Genomic DNA, 14,100 nt, shown 5'->3' on the forward strand with positions numbered 1-14,100 from the left:
GTTTATCCACTTTGTTCCAGGTGTTACCATTAAGCATTGCATATACAATTTATTTTAAGACAGAGGGCACTAGGGCTGTTGTAAACGATTATTTTAGTAATCGAGTAATCTATAGATTTTTCTTACGATTAATCGAGTAATCGGATAAAAACAACTATGAAATAAAATATTGGTAAATATTCCATAACACCAGTGTTACTATCGGATATCAACATCAGTCTATTTTTTCCACATTTGAGCTTCCCTACCAGTTACTTTTTTGTAGACCGGGGGAGCAATACGGGATATTTACGGCTCCTCCGTTCAGAAACTCATCTACCCGCCATGTTCCGCCTCCCGTTTGTTCAGACCGGGATGATATAAGTTTATTGTGCGGTTCGTCCGTAAAGCTGCTCTTACCCTGTAAGCATCAACCCTCAGCCGCCCGCCGTGTTCAGTCTCTCCGCTCACCTGTATAAATCCTCTTCAGCTTCTTCCCGCCGTTCAACCAGCAGCTCCGGAGCAGAAAGGCTGCCGAACTCCCGGCATCGCGCCGGTCATTTTAAGGATGTTTATTGGTCCCACAAAAACGATGAAAACCCGGAATTATCACCAATCAGTAAAATCCCGGCGGGCCGAACTTGAAGATTGGACGTTATGCCGCTAACACGTAGCTTCCGTCAACAACTCAGAGGCGGAAGTCAGAGCTCCGCGTAACGCAAATAATGTTCCGGCTGAAACACGGTGCGCTAAATGATAAAACATAAATTAACGAAGCTTCGAGGCAGGTCAATTTTCCTCGAGGAATTTTAATAATCGAGGTACTCGAATCACTCGAGGAATCGTTTCAGCCCTAGAGGGCACTGCTGTAAAGTTGGGTGTGTCTGAACATGACTGCTAGTTGCACTAGCAATGCAACTAGTAGAAATCCAAGCAAAGTTTAAGTTGTGAGTTGAACAGGTGTGTGTTGAACATCCACCCAAAGTGAAACTGTTCCTGTGACGTTGCTGAATCAAGACGGATGCGGTTGAAGAATCTACATCTAAACATTGCGTGCTTACTCCAATTCAGGGTCAACAAAAACTCTACAGAGAAGAAAAATCATTTGCCCAAGTTGTGGTTGAGGTGTTAATGACCACAAGAGTAAAAATCCAACTAATGAGGAATAGCAGCCCTGCTGAAAGTAGACCGGTCATGATTTTTGAAGTAATGGGAATGTAGTTATTTTCTTTTATGATAGTAATCTTACATATTTTGATCTTTATTTGCCATTCCAAATACCCCATATGTAAATCTAAGAAAGCTGGTTCAAAAGCTGCACTCATATTTGTCACAATTCATAGTGGATTATAGAAATAAAGTGGGTAACCAACATTTTGAGCTCAAATAAATGCTTTGGTTGGTGCAAAACTCCATTTTCATGAGGAAAATGAATATAAACCTAAAATCCAACACGTCTCTTACTATTAATCTAATGAAATTTCCATGTTTAAAAGAAAATTTGCCCATGTAGGGAACCAAAACGAGTCGTACTCCAGAGGCCCAAGGGTTTCTAAAGTTTTTCTCAAATGTGGGAGAAAAGTAATATGTTACCTGGCAACCTTGGACGGGCTGAGGGTAATGTTGTTTGTCCTCTCAACGTGTGGTGGTGATACAGAAAAGATGAGACACACATTGAGCTTCCATTAGCATTTAACACGCAATACACTTCATACACAATCAAATACTTAAGGTAATTTCAGTAGCTAGCCTATCTATTGCATCACAAATGGCCACATTATCCCTTCAAACCAAATAAAGAATTATTTTAACAAGCTCCATTTAATTTTATCAAATGACAAATCTTTTCACAGGTGGTTTTTAATTCTTTAAACTATAGTTATTGCTTTAACATAAATAACATGTCCCTTTATCTCAGATCTTTTTTATTTTTAACTATCAAAATTAAAATATATGAATTTGCCTATAGCTATTTTTAAAAGCTTTTACCATGTTTATTTTTCACAAATGAAATATACTTTATTTTTTTAAGCATTTTAGCTTTTAACTGCATCCACTATTTTAATAGAATAACAGTATTTTACCCTTTACGCAAAACACTAACGACAAAACTGAAAAATATGCAACGCTCCTTTACTGCTACGTCTCTTTACTAAGATGCTAACATATGGTTCCTCTGGTTTTTGCAATAACACACAAAGATATGTCCATTTTACAAATAAAGAGACCAAAACAATGTCCTTTGTGTGAAAACAGCTTCAAAATGTGAAAAATAAAAAAGTAACTTCAAAATGAATTCAGCTGTTTCTCAGCTAGCTTAGCACAAATGTGCTAGGTCCGCTAGCATTAGCATTAATTAGTCTCCAAAAATATATCTCCTGTTTTCTGCACAATATTGATCAGAAACAGCCTAACGTGACTCACTAGTTGACTCTCAAGTCTACAACCTCTTCATCTCTAAAAGGTAAACAATATATATGAATCATAGTACATTTTTACTGACCCGTGATACAGAAAAGACGAGCTTCCATTAGCATCTAACAGGAAGATTTATTCTTCCTCTGTGTGCCCAACATTCTATATGCCACCAATTCGACCGTTGCCCCTAGTGGCTATATGTGGAATTACACTGAATAACTGAAATAACTTATTAGGACAGAAAAAGAAAAATTATGTTGGGGAGACTATTTACCCCTTTACAAATACATCAGCATAAAAATGTATTTCCAGTCAACCAGTAAAGTCATTTTGACCCATTTTGACACAATGACTACATGGAGAGTTGTTCTCTTGATCTGAGAAGATGCTTTGATGAAAATCAGAAAATAAATGCACAACATTGACCCAAAAATGTAATAATTTGTATTGAAACATTGAATTTTAACGTGTTTGTCATGGGATTGTCTTGTTTTCAAGGTGACAACACAAAGTGCTTACAGATCATGTAAACTAGAAACGAAATGGTAGAAAAAAAACATTTTCTTTTACAGAAGGTTTCACCTCAGATTTATATTCTAACTTTTTATTTTGCAGTTTGATTAAAATATTGTCTGCTCACTTTCATTATATTATAATGGGTCAAAATATTTCAGAGATTTGATGTTTCCATAGATTTTGATTACAGGCAAGAGATGGAATTCAAAAAATAATGAAGTCGAAAATGATACCAGATTTTTTTGGGGCTTCTTTCCTTTTCATAAGTTATTATCAACAAAATAGCCATTATGGTGGCAGGTCTGCTAATGAATGCTTATTTGAGGGGATCTGATTTGCTCAAGGCACAGTGTTTTCATGCAATGCGGGGTGAGGTGCAGTGTTTCTGCTGAACTAGATGAGAAACACCAATTAGCCATGTTTTAATGGCAGACAGAATAGCTTTTGAGAACAAAAGTCCAGCGGCGTGCTTTCCACGAAAAATAAAGCTGTCAGTCAGGACACATGGGAATAAAACGCTGGAAGTACAGGGAGGACATACTAAACAGGGCTAATTACATAGCTGACATTTCTTCCCTTCACACATCCCTTTGCAAAGCAATTTTTCCCTCAATAAATCCACAACACTGTTTTTGTTTGGATTTTCAAAGAATTATGAGATGATATTTAACGAGCAATGCAAAGTTAAGTCAGCTGTTTCCTTTGAGAACAATGCAAAAGAGATCAATGCGTGATCAATCCCATTTTAAGACCTGCTAAAACTTCTTGAAGAATGTCTCATTAATTTTCGCTCGGAAAAGAAAAATGCAAATCTTTGACAGCATGCCAGCAGCACTTACTGTGGTCCTTTTATTGGAAAATGAAACCCTCAGATCATTAATTATTCTTTTAAACCTCACTGACATAATTTAAGTGAGCAGCTACACTCGTGACTGGTAATTCCAGGTGGGACATCTTTCTATGGTAGTGCAAATGAAAGAGTCAATCAGGAGTATTTAACATACAGCACAGAATGTATAATGGATGTCTACGGCATGGTAAGAAGTAAGTGAATGGGAGAGCATTACAATTTCCATTTTGACAGAAACTATGAGTTTATAATAGCATTCATCCATCTATTGTTATCTTCTTCTCCGGCATCTTGTTTTGGGGTAAAACTCTTTCTTTGCCATAATGGCTCAAATCATTCTTTCTCGCTTGCAGTTCCAAGGAATTTGAACTCTTCCACGTAAGGCATAGACTAACCTTGCATGGTAAAAGCTACTGTATGTCCTTGACTTTGCCTTGAGGTTTTGTTCATATATACCAAAAATAGGATTGGTGACAAGGGGCAGCGCTAGAGGAATCCAACCTATAAAAGGGACTAGCTTGCTTTTCTTTGCAAAGAATGGTGTACAAAATGTCCTGAAATATTTGTGGAAGTTCAACATTAGGCCCCAGCCTTTGTTTTGGTCTTGGAAGAACCGGTCTTGACTCAAATCAAGGTCAAAGTCTCTCAAGGACTCAAGTTGTAGACCACAGCCAGACCTTACCTTTCTTAAACATTCTGGAACACCGCACTGGTCTGCCAATCAGTAGGTATAGCACTTCAATCATGAAGATAATGTGAAAAGCTGTCAGAATAGCGTAGGATATTAGGGTGAGACAAGAGATGAAATATCATATTACATCGAACACTAATCCCCTTCCATCAGCATACGAATGAAAGAAGCTGACATCCTCATCTAATCAGGAAAGCCACATAAGTGAATCCTGTTGAAATTCCCTGTCTCTATAGCAGCCCCGTTTGACAGGCTGTCAGGTTTGAACACCACCAGTTTTGGCCATGATGCATCTGTTACTGGGATCAAGGTTGACTTTCATGGATTAGCATCTGTCAGCTTTATTTTGAGCGACACCATGAGGCTTCAGAACTCCGATTACTGCCTGCGATGCTGATGGCCTCTTGTGACTGGCTCTGGCATCCTTGTCTCATCTGACAGAGCTGAAGTTGCCTCTTTTACAGGCAAGTGAAAAACCACAGAGTGTCTTCATACATCAGTGGTTCGAGGACTGCAAGTCCCATAACACCCCCCTGAATTTGACAGTTTGTTATAGTCTTGTGGCTTTTTGCTCAGTGCTTCATTTCAGAAACACAGAAATGTGGGGAAATACTCATCTCCCATTTAATTGTTGGCGCTCAAATGGATGTGTCGTTATGTAAATGGCGCAAGGTGAAAATCTAAAACACTAACTGTAAATTGAACAACCTGTCCAAGGGTGACAAGGCTCTGCTTATTGATAAACCCTGAATCACAGGAGAAAGAGGGACAGAATGGGGAATGGAGGAAGGAGAGGGCAGAGGAATACAAAAACAATGAAGTGGAACAAATCCAACAGGCACAAGGCTTTATCTCATTCCCTCCGCTTTCTCTGCCTTTTTTTTCATTTTTGCTATCTTTCCTTATCTTAATGAGCACCACAGCTTTCTATCTAGGGATGGTGCCAGTGTGATACATCACAGACGGGACACATACAGAGGAGCGAGGACAGGACAGTAGCAGGGTGACAGTGATGGCGCCGTGGCGATTAAGAGTGCTTAGGTAGTCCCACTGATTCAGCGAGGGCAAAGGAGCACTATAATGCTTACCGAAATGGCAGAGGTGAACGTCCTTTCGTCGAAAACGTGGAGTGCATGCGTGTTCAGAAAAACAATTATAAAGAGTGAATAAAAATGAGAAAGCAAAGGAGGCTTGGTGTTATGAAAAACAGCAGATTAAACTGGCACCTAACTCCTACTTGAGTCCCCGACTGGAAAACGACTATAAACATTCTTCTTTATCTTTTATGAACGTACTGGTTAAATTCGATGAATTAGTTTATACATTGCACCAATTTAGAACAAGTGTCATCACAAGCTTAGAATTTGTATTAAAAAAAATCTATTTAGTCCACATTCAACGATGTAAAGTAAATTACTTTAAATGAAATCCAATCTTTCAGTTAAATTCGGATCCACCGACAAGCTGCCTAATTCTATTCAATCATGATGCAATAACACCGAGCCAACCCAAAAATAAAAGGTTGGCCCGTCCAAGGAAGCTCTGCTAATTGCATTGGGACTTTGACATGGCCGCCGTCCCTCACTTTGGGAAAACAGTAGAGTAGAGAAAACATTTAACTGTTCAGGCTCAGACTGAATGACCATCTGGAAAATCCAGCTGGGAATGGAGATGAGTGGAAGGAGATATATTAAAAAACACTGGGTTGGCAGTATTTTCTAGGGAAAAGGCAGGAGCGCTTTCTATGAGGCAACAGGAAAGAAAAAGAGTTAAAGTTAATGGGAGCATTTGCTACACCAGTAATTACATCTTTGAAAGGGACAGGGCTAAACTCAGCATGAGTACGAAATATTGATTTCTGCAACTGCAACATATTTTTGTTATTATTATTATTATTATTATTATTATTATTATGCATTTTTACCACTTTTGGAACTTTTGTGTGAACCTACAAATCCCGATGATGCTGTTGCACAATTCAATTATATTCTATTGAATTCTATTCTATTTTAAAATAGTAAAGGACCAGGGGTAGTTTCTGTGGAAAAATACTAAGTAGAGAGAATATGGCATGGGTACTTTTAAGGGTTTCCACAGCTGTTACAGGTCTAAGCAATGTTCTTCTTGAGGTTTGGGCTAGTGCCCAAAACAATGACACAAGATAGCTGCTAAAGGGCAGAAACATAGAGAGGACACAAAGAAAGTAATCATCTGTCAGAGACAGAAAGGAGACAAAGACGTATGGAGTCAGAAGTACTTTCTATGTTGTGGAAAAACACACAAGGACTGGCAGAATTAGCTTTGTCTGCCTCCACACACAGCTTGAAACAAAATCATTGGGTATATCTAACAATGCCTATAAAAAGCATCCATCCTCTTGGATGTTTTATCCTTTTAATTGCTTTTGCAAAACAGTCATGATCAACAAAATATGGCTTTATTAAATTAATGTGAAAGTGAAAAATGATTTCTACAAAAGGGCAAAATATTTCATATTAAATAAGTGACTTCATAAATATTCACACTCAAAGTTGAATAGCCTTTGTATCATCACATGGAATATCCTCAACTACCCAATTTGTGTGACATGTGACCCTCTAAACTACTGAGAGTGGCATGAGTGACATTATGTTTATCCAGCTGAGTACACTTTAGTGGTCGAGTTGGCTATAATTGCTTATTGGCCGGAGTTAAAATTGTCTGGTCATAAAGTCAGAACCACTCACGGCCCAAAGTCTGAGTGTTCACTTGCATAACGCGATCTCATTACTCAGAGGCGACATCGCACTACATTAATAAAAGGTGACCTTTCCATTTGTTTGCAGACGACTCAGCCTGGCATAATTTCTCTAATTCATTCATGCAGTCTCAAAATCTCCAGCAGATTAAAACTGAAGTATGCATATCTGTCCTTTTCTTTGATTTAAACAACTACAGCTCCCTACAAAAGCTCCAAAACTTAAAAACTAACAGACAAAAGTTCCACAGATCACATTCATTTGAAGGGAATATTTACATGTTTAAAACAAGATGGAGGATTTTTTCCCTTTGGGATCTTCTCTTCATTCTGGCAACTGCTTGTGAGGGAACCTTATGCGACAGCAAGTGAACATGGTGTCTTCAAAGTTGTTTTGGTAGAAGCAGAAAAAAACGGGCAAGAATAACGATGAGCTGGTTGTGACAAGGCACAAAGTGTGACTGCAGGATGACTGGATCACAGCATCTCCAAAACTTTATTTTGTTTGGTATTTCCAGCCTGTGGTCAGTCAGTGTGTATCAGAAGCAGACCAACAAAGCAACAGTGATGGACCAGTGACAGGGACATAGGCTGTCTTGGCTTGTAAGATGTTTCTGTTTGCACATTTCATGACATCCTGATGCACTGGTGTTTTGGACCAACAGGTCAGGTACTGCAGCTGAAACGGTTGGAGAAGCTAAAGCTCTTTCTGAGAAATGTGTGCGTGCGGCACTTTGTGGCAACACACGTCAGGATACCCATATTGGTCATTATGTTATGCCTGAAGAGTCTATAATCTGGGTTAAATGTGCTATAAAGTTACACAAATCAAAACCTTCCTAAGTCACATAGAAACACAACTACTCCAGTTTACTGGTGCCACTTTACAAGTAGATTTTAATTAAACAAAATGTCCAAATGCAGGCGCAGCGTAGCATGATCCAACTAAGACAATTAATGAAGCATTATTTAAATTAGCCAACTCTGAAGAGCACTTTTATGCATTCAGTTTCATGGGAAGTTGGTGGAGTGCCAGAAACTCCCAGATGAAACAAGCCAGTCCACATCTCATCATGGACAGATTAATGAAATGAGGGCAAAAAAAAAAAAAGAGTTCTTCCTGAGTCAGTACCAAAACGTGGAAGAAAATGCAGAAACAGCAAGATATGGCATAATGTTATCCTGTCATGCTAACAGTTGTTCTCATGGCCAAGAAGCGCTTAGTGAATTATTAAGGTTTCTTAAACGTATTGTGAGTCAGAGCTTTGAGTGTCGAAGTTGCACCATGGACAGAAAGACACGCGCTGCATTGTGCAGCAACAATCACTGCTGTTCTATTTTTTGCCCACAAGCCTTAGATTAGATAATCAAAAGTGGGCACGTCTTTATGGTACAACAAATGGAAATGTCAATACACTCATTCAAGCTCAAAGGATTTTTTTTGTATGCACTGTAAAGAATAATGGAAAAGAATAATGCAGGCAGAGAGGACTGGAGACTGTTTTTTTTAACCTGATCAGATCATTTAAATGCCTTTAGGCTCACACAAATATGCAGGCCGTTGCAGACTGCCGTTGTTCCGAAGAATTTCTCCAGAGACGTTACTCTGACGAGCAGATGTTGCTTAATGTGTTTGTCTGATCAGGAACGCGCTTCAAGGTTGCTGCAAATGTCCTCGCGTGCCAAGTAAGAAAAAAAAACATTTGTCATGTATCAGCTTGTTGACACAAGGGATACATTCCTCAAAGCTAAAATAAAAAAAAGATGTGTTTTGATAAGCAGGAGACATGGATAATGTTAGAAATACATCTAATATACTTTAAAAAAATCTATATACAGATCCACACTAGGTAGAAGGTTATAAGGACACTTGGATTTAGTTTGAAAAACAGTTCAGATAGAAAAATGAAAATCTGCTTAGAAAGTCAAATGAATATGAACAGGATCAGAAAATGTTTTTTTTTATGTGTGTGAAATAAAGTCTTTAATGTGAAGTGAGAGGGAAAAGTGTGCGCTTTGAGGAGGCAGCATGGAGGCGTTTGTCAAGTCATATAGAAGCTGCAGGCTCTCTCTTCCTTGTCAAAGGAAAATTGACTTGTCCCCTCTTTACCTTATCCCAGCTAGCTTCAGGACATTGTACATTCATTACTGGATGAACTCCAGTTTCCCCTTTTTTTTTCTTTAATTTTTGCATCCCAGAAGGCCTGTGATGTTTTCCAGACAGGGTGGTTTCTGAACTGTCAGCTGCAGTTACGACAATATATGATCTTTTCGTTGAGCTGGATCTGTTCAAAAATAAGTCGTGGCTATTTTAATCTCTCCTCCACAGAGAGCTAGAACACATCTTCAGACATGTTTATGCAACAGATTGTTCAGTTTTACTGCTTTCTAGTTGAATCCAACTCTTAACTTGAGTAGAGTTCACTTTTACAAAACTCAAAAATCAATAGAGAATTTGATCAACATTCTCTGAAGGTTTATAAGAGGGATTTGTATTTCTTACTTCTTCTTGCACGCTCGGTAAGTCGTGGGATCTTTCAGATTATTTGGGCCTGGCTGTGTTTCATGAAATGGAAATATGTAATATACTTGTCCAACAAATTGCTTGCCTGCTGAGTTGTCAGAGGTAACCGAGGTGCTGAGATTGACATCAATGAAAAGTAACTATCTGCTGTGCACAGAAAAGTATCTAGAGCACGCAAGAAAGTTTATCTGGTGCTCACAAGATACCATCAGGTTCCCACGAGACAGTATCTGGTGTGCAGCAGAAAGTTAGTTTCTCGTTCAATGTTCCTTCAGGGTCTCCGTAGAAAAGCATTCTTTAGCATTGCTATCAATGCTCCTTGCAATTTTCCACAAAGTAAAGAATGAAATTTATTTAATTCAAGAATTTGAGAAGTGAAAGTAAAATTATAAAACACTCAAATGTGTGGCACTGTCAGATATTGTGACTTTGAAGCTGGACGAAAATGCAAAGAAGAGCCTGGGAACTTTATGATGATAGAGGGTTTGGTCCTTTCAAACACAGGAGATGAAATTAATGACATAAGAAATAAGTGAGTCTTATTTGGGGTAATGCTGAGCAAGAACTAAGGAGGGGAGACTATGGGAACTAAAATACTAAGATATCTTAACCTAAACACAAAGAAATGGCAAAACTGAAACTAACAGAGAGTAAGTAAAGGGGATGAAAACTGTATTACTACCTTCCACTTCACAATGCTCTGAAAACTTCAAGAGTTACATAAATCACTTTTGACAGACATTGTCCCAGCAATATCATTTTATTCTGAAAGTAGAGTGTTTCTGACGGTGTCATTGTTTGGGGCACAGTGACACATGGCCACCTACAGGCTCTCAAGGGAATCCAACTCTTCGGCTCTGCGGATTAAAGCTTGTTTTTTTTCTTCCACCTGCTTGAATGTCATTTCCTGCTTGTTAACGCTCCATTATCGTCTCTTACCTCATACCCACTTGACACGAGCACGAAAGAGAGCGCAGGCTTTTTCAAGGATTTGTCACACCTGTGCAAGAGAGGTTTTACCATTAATTATGTCATGTCAGGCAGAAGGCTGCCGTCCGAAATTTTGATAAAAGTCCACTGTGTCATTCAGTTGCATTTTATCGTTTGCGTGCGTCTCTCTGGCAGTGGTTTAAGTAAATGGTTTTGCTCCTTTTAGTAAGGATGCGCTTAAAGCGTTGTGTTTTCACTAATTTAAGTGCATACAAAATTTAAAGAAAAAGAAAAAAAATGTAAGAAGTTCCAGTTGCAGAATCTCTAACTCGTAGCTGAGCGCACTAGATGGTAAAAATAATCCACAACTCACAGCAGAGAGAACTTGAGGAAATGAATGCAAATTCATAATTACTCTCCAGCTCAAGACTCAGATTGTTTAGCCGTGTTTCATCACCTCACAGAGATGGGTCGGGTTTTGGTTGGATACATAAGAACCTCTCTCTGCTTTGATGGTTATCAGGACAGTTTTCATTTCCTGTCAATTTGGGGTTTTTTTTTTCAGAATATTTGCAGACACTCGGATGCCTCAGCGCCGCTCCTTTAGGGTTTTTGTTACAATCCCTGACAGGCCAATCAGCAGAAGAGCTTATAAACATGTTAAAATTAATGAAACAATATCCTGCAAGCGGGAACGCAAACTTATAGTGAAGCCAGAAAAGGTTTTAGGTTATTGGTCCACAAAATAATTACATCAATTGTTTACATTATTATATATTTTTTCAAGTCGCTCTCTTCATTGGACACCAAACTGAAATGTATAAGTTTGGTATTACATATAAGCCTTGAGCCAATGTTGTGTAAGTAATGATTAACAGCATTCAAGCAGTGTAAAAATCATTCAGAGGTTCCCCTACAGAGACCCTGTGCAGCAGCAATGATTGGTTTTGCATCACAAACACAGGCTAAATGAGGGCCCTAAGCCTGCACACTCCTGTGGAGCCTGCCAGCAGGGAAAATGCATGTAATCATCAAAAGCACTGGCAGGTGCTTTGGGCGTTACCTGTTCAACAATGACAGATAGGATATGAAAGGCAGCGAGGTGCATGCTGCAAAGTGAAAAAACACAGATGCCACTAGTGAAAATGTAACACCTATACATGCTTGAAGCAACATCATTGGAAGCGCCTAGTTTTTTTGTTTTTTTTTTGACTCAGCTGCTGATATGTGATTTTTTTTTTAAAAACAGTGAGCTTGTTGGATGTTCTTGTCCATCTGACCAGCCTGGAATCCATTACAATAGAGAGTCAGGACAGAAGTTGTGAAAAACGGTGAAGTTGGCCTTCTCCGTTTCCCTGAGGGCACAGGCAATTTTCAGCTCTAGTGAGCCTGGCTCCAGGAACACCCAACTCTGAACACAGAGCAATATTCAAGCTCATTTATTCACATCCTCCCATGGCAGAGACCGACTGTCGCAATTTTTACTCAAAACAAAAAAAGCTGAATTTAGGATTACTGTATGGAGGGCCTCAAATTCAATCAAATGCTTTTCTGTTTTTTTTTTTGGAGTGAAAGGTTTGAAAAGTTTCAGGAAAACATTCAACAGCTGTTTGTACTTCATAAACTCTACTGAATTGTGTGTTATTCAAAGAAAGGTGAACATTAATGGTGACGCTCTGCCACAGTTGTTGCTCTAAAACTTTCAGGTAAGCTTCGTGATCGATAGCTGTGCTAGGAGCGCCTCTGCTGCTGCTCTCTGCAGGTGATCACGATGGCACTCGAGCTCAGCAGGTTTCAGTGCCAGTATTTTTCACCAGCCGAATTTAAAGTGAGGATGATTCTGTTTAGCTCCAGTAAAACAGATTTGCAACTTGCAGAATCATAGGCAGAACAGGGCTTGACGGCTATGGCAAAAAATCTACGCTTCCCATGTCGACTGCTTGTATTTCCCCGTTACTTCAATGAGAAATGGAGCAAATATTCTCCATACTTTTTGCATATTCACAGCTGTCTACAGTTAGCTTAAAGTGGATTGGCGTGTTTGGGCTTTCTACGACTTATGGCAGAGATTTCAGGTGTGGGACAAAGCTTATGGAAGTCAGACTTGGACGAAGAGCTGTTAAGGGACAAAATGATCCACTTCACTTCTCTAATCCATGCGTCTCAAGTGAGCCACAAGTGTGTCTCATTGGTATTGTTCATGTTTTTGTATGTTAATCAGTGGATTTATGCTTTTTATGGGGATTAGGCCAGTTTAGCTCCATGGCTAATGCAGTGATAAGGGATTTCTGGCTCAGCAGATAAGTGAATGCTCACTAGTTACTCAGCAACTAGGCTCTTTGGTTTAAGACTTTGTGTCAAAATGGCAAAACCAAGCCACAGAACAATACTCCACTTACTTTGATTTCATGAAATGTTCACTGGAAAGCTAATATCACTCTGGGAGAGTCGTTACTTTTAAATCAAATCATTTAAAATAAAAATAATCTGCTTTGAAAACTGTCTGTTCACAGAAGTGACCTGCAGTTTTCTTTATGTTACTGAAGGAGTTTCCCACAGACTGATCCTCCATTTCATCTTGTGTGTAAATGATTTTTCTCTTCACTCCTTTTTTTTATGCAGATGTTACTGCAATGCCGTCATAATAAACAAATTAAAATGTTATTAAAAAGTTCATTTAGAGTTAAACATTCAATTTACTAAGAGAAATGTATTATATAGATTAATTACATGCAGACTGATGTTTTCAGGCCATTTTTTCTGTTAATTATAATAATCTTCTGCTTACAGCTAATGAAAACACAACATCCAAGATTAGAATATTACAGCAAACCAATGAAAATAACAGTTTAATGCAATAAATTGGAAGACATATTGTAATTTATTAAATAGGATTATATGTTTATTCTGTTGAATCACATGTATTTTTATATTTAAAAGGGCATGCTATGGATTATTACCAGAAAACAGCTATACTTCAGTCCCAGTGACAGGATTACATTGTGATTAAAAATTATTATTATTTTTCTATTTGTTTCAAGTACAAATATTTGGTCTTTAGATGTGAGCCACAAACTAAAATCACAAATTTGGACGTCTGCAAATAACAGCCAGATTGTCGTATTTGAGAACTAAATCCCTGTCTGAACACGACCTTACAGGAATTTACGTTCACTTTGAACTGATGCTGAACGGCTCTCTCAACAGAATAAAGCTTATCTAGGGGTGAAAGGAGTGAAATGAAAACAACTCATCTTTCAACAGGATGATATTTATGGCGAGTTGAAGTGTGATAAGTCTCCACAGCGACTGAGTAGCTCAGAGTTTTGGCCATACTGAGAGGAAACCACATCACAGAAACACAGCAGTACTTCATAAACTGAAGGTTTATTACACAGACTATCGGTCGGGCTTCAAGTGAACCTGCAGTGATCGCTCCCCTTTTGTAGATCAAC

General features: G+C 38.6%; 1 protein-coding gene across 2 annotated transcripts in view; it reads left to right on the forward strand.

Moving 5' to 3' along the window:
* Positions 1-14,100, forward strand: part of chrm2a (cholinergic receptor, muscarinic 2a) — an 84,130-nt gene that overhangs the window by 60,793 nt on the left and 9,237 nt on the right. The gene's annotated exons all lie outside the window — the stretch shown is intronic.

The sequence above is a fragment of the Poecilia reticulata genome, chromosome 23, assembly GCF_904066995.2.
Source record: "Poecilia reticulata chromosome 23, P_reticulata-male-v2, whole genome shotgun sequence".
Classification (NCBI taxonomy): Eukaryota; Metazoa; Chordata; class Actinopteri; order Cyprinodontiformes; family Poeciliidae; genus Poecilia; species Poecilia reticulata.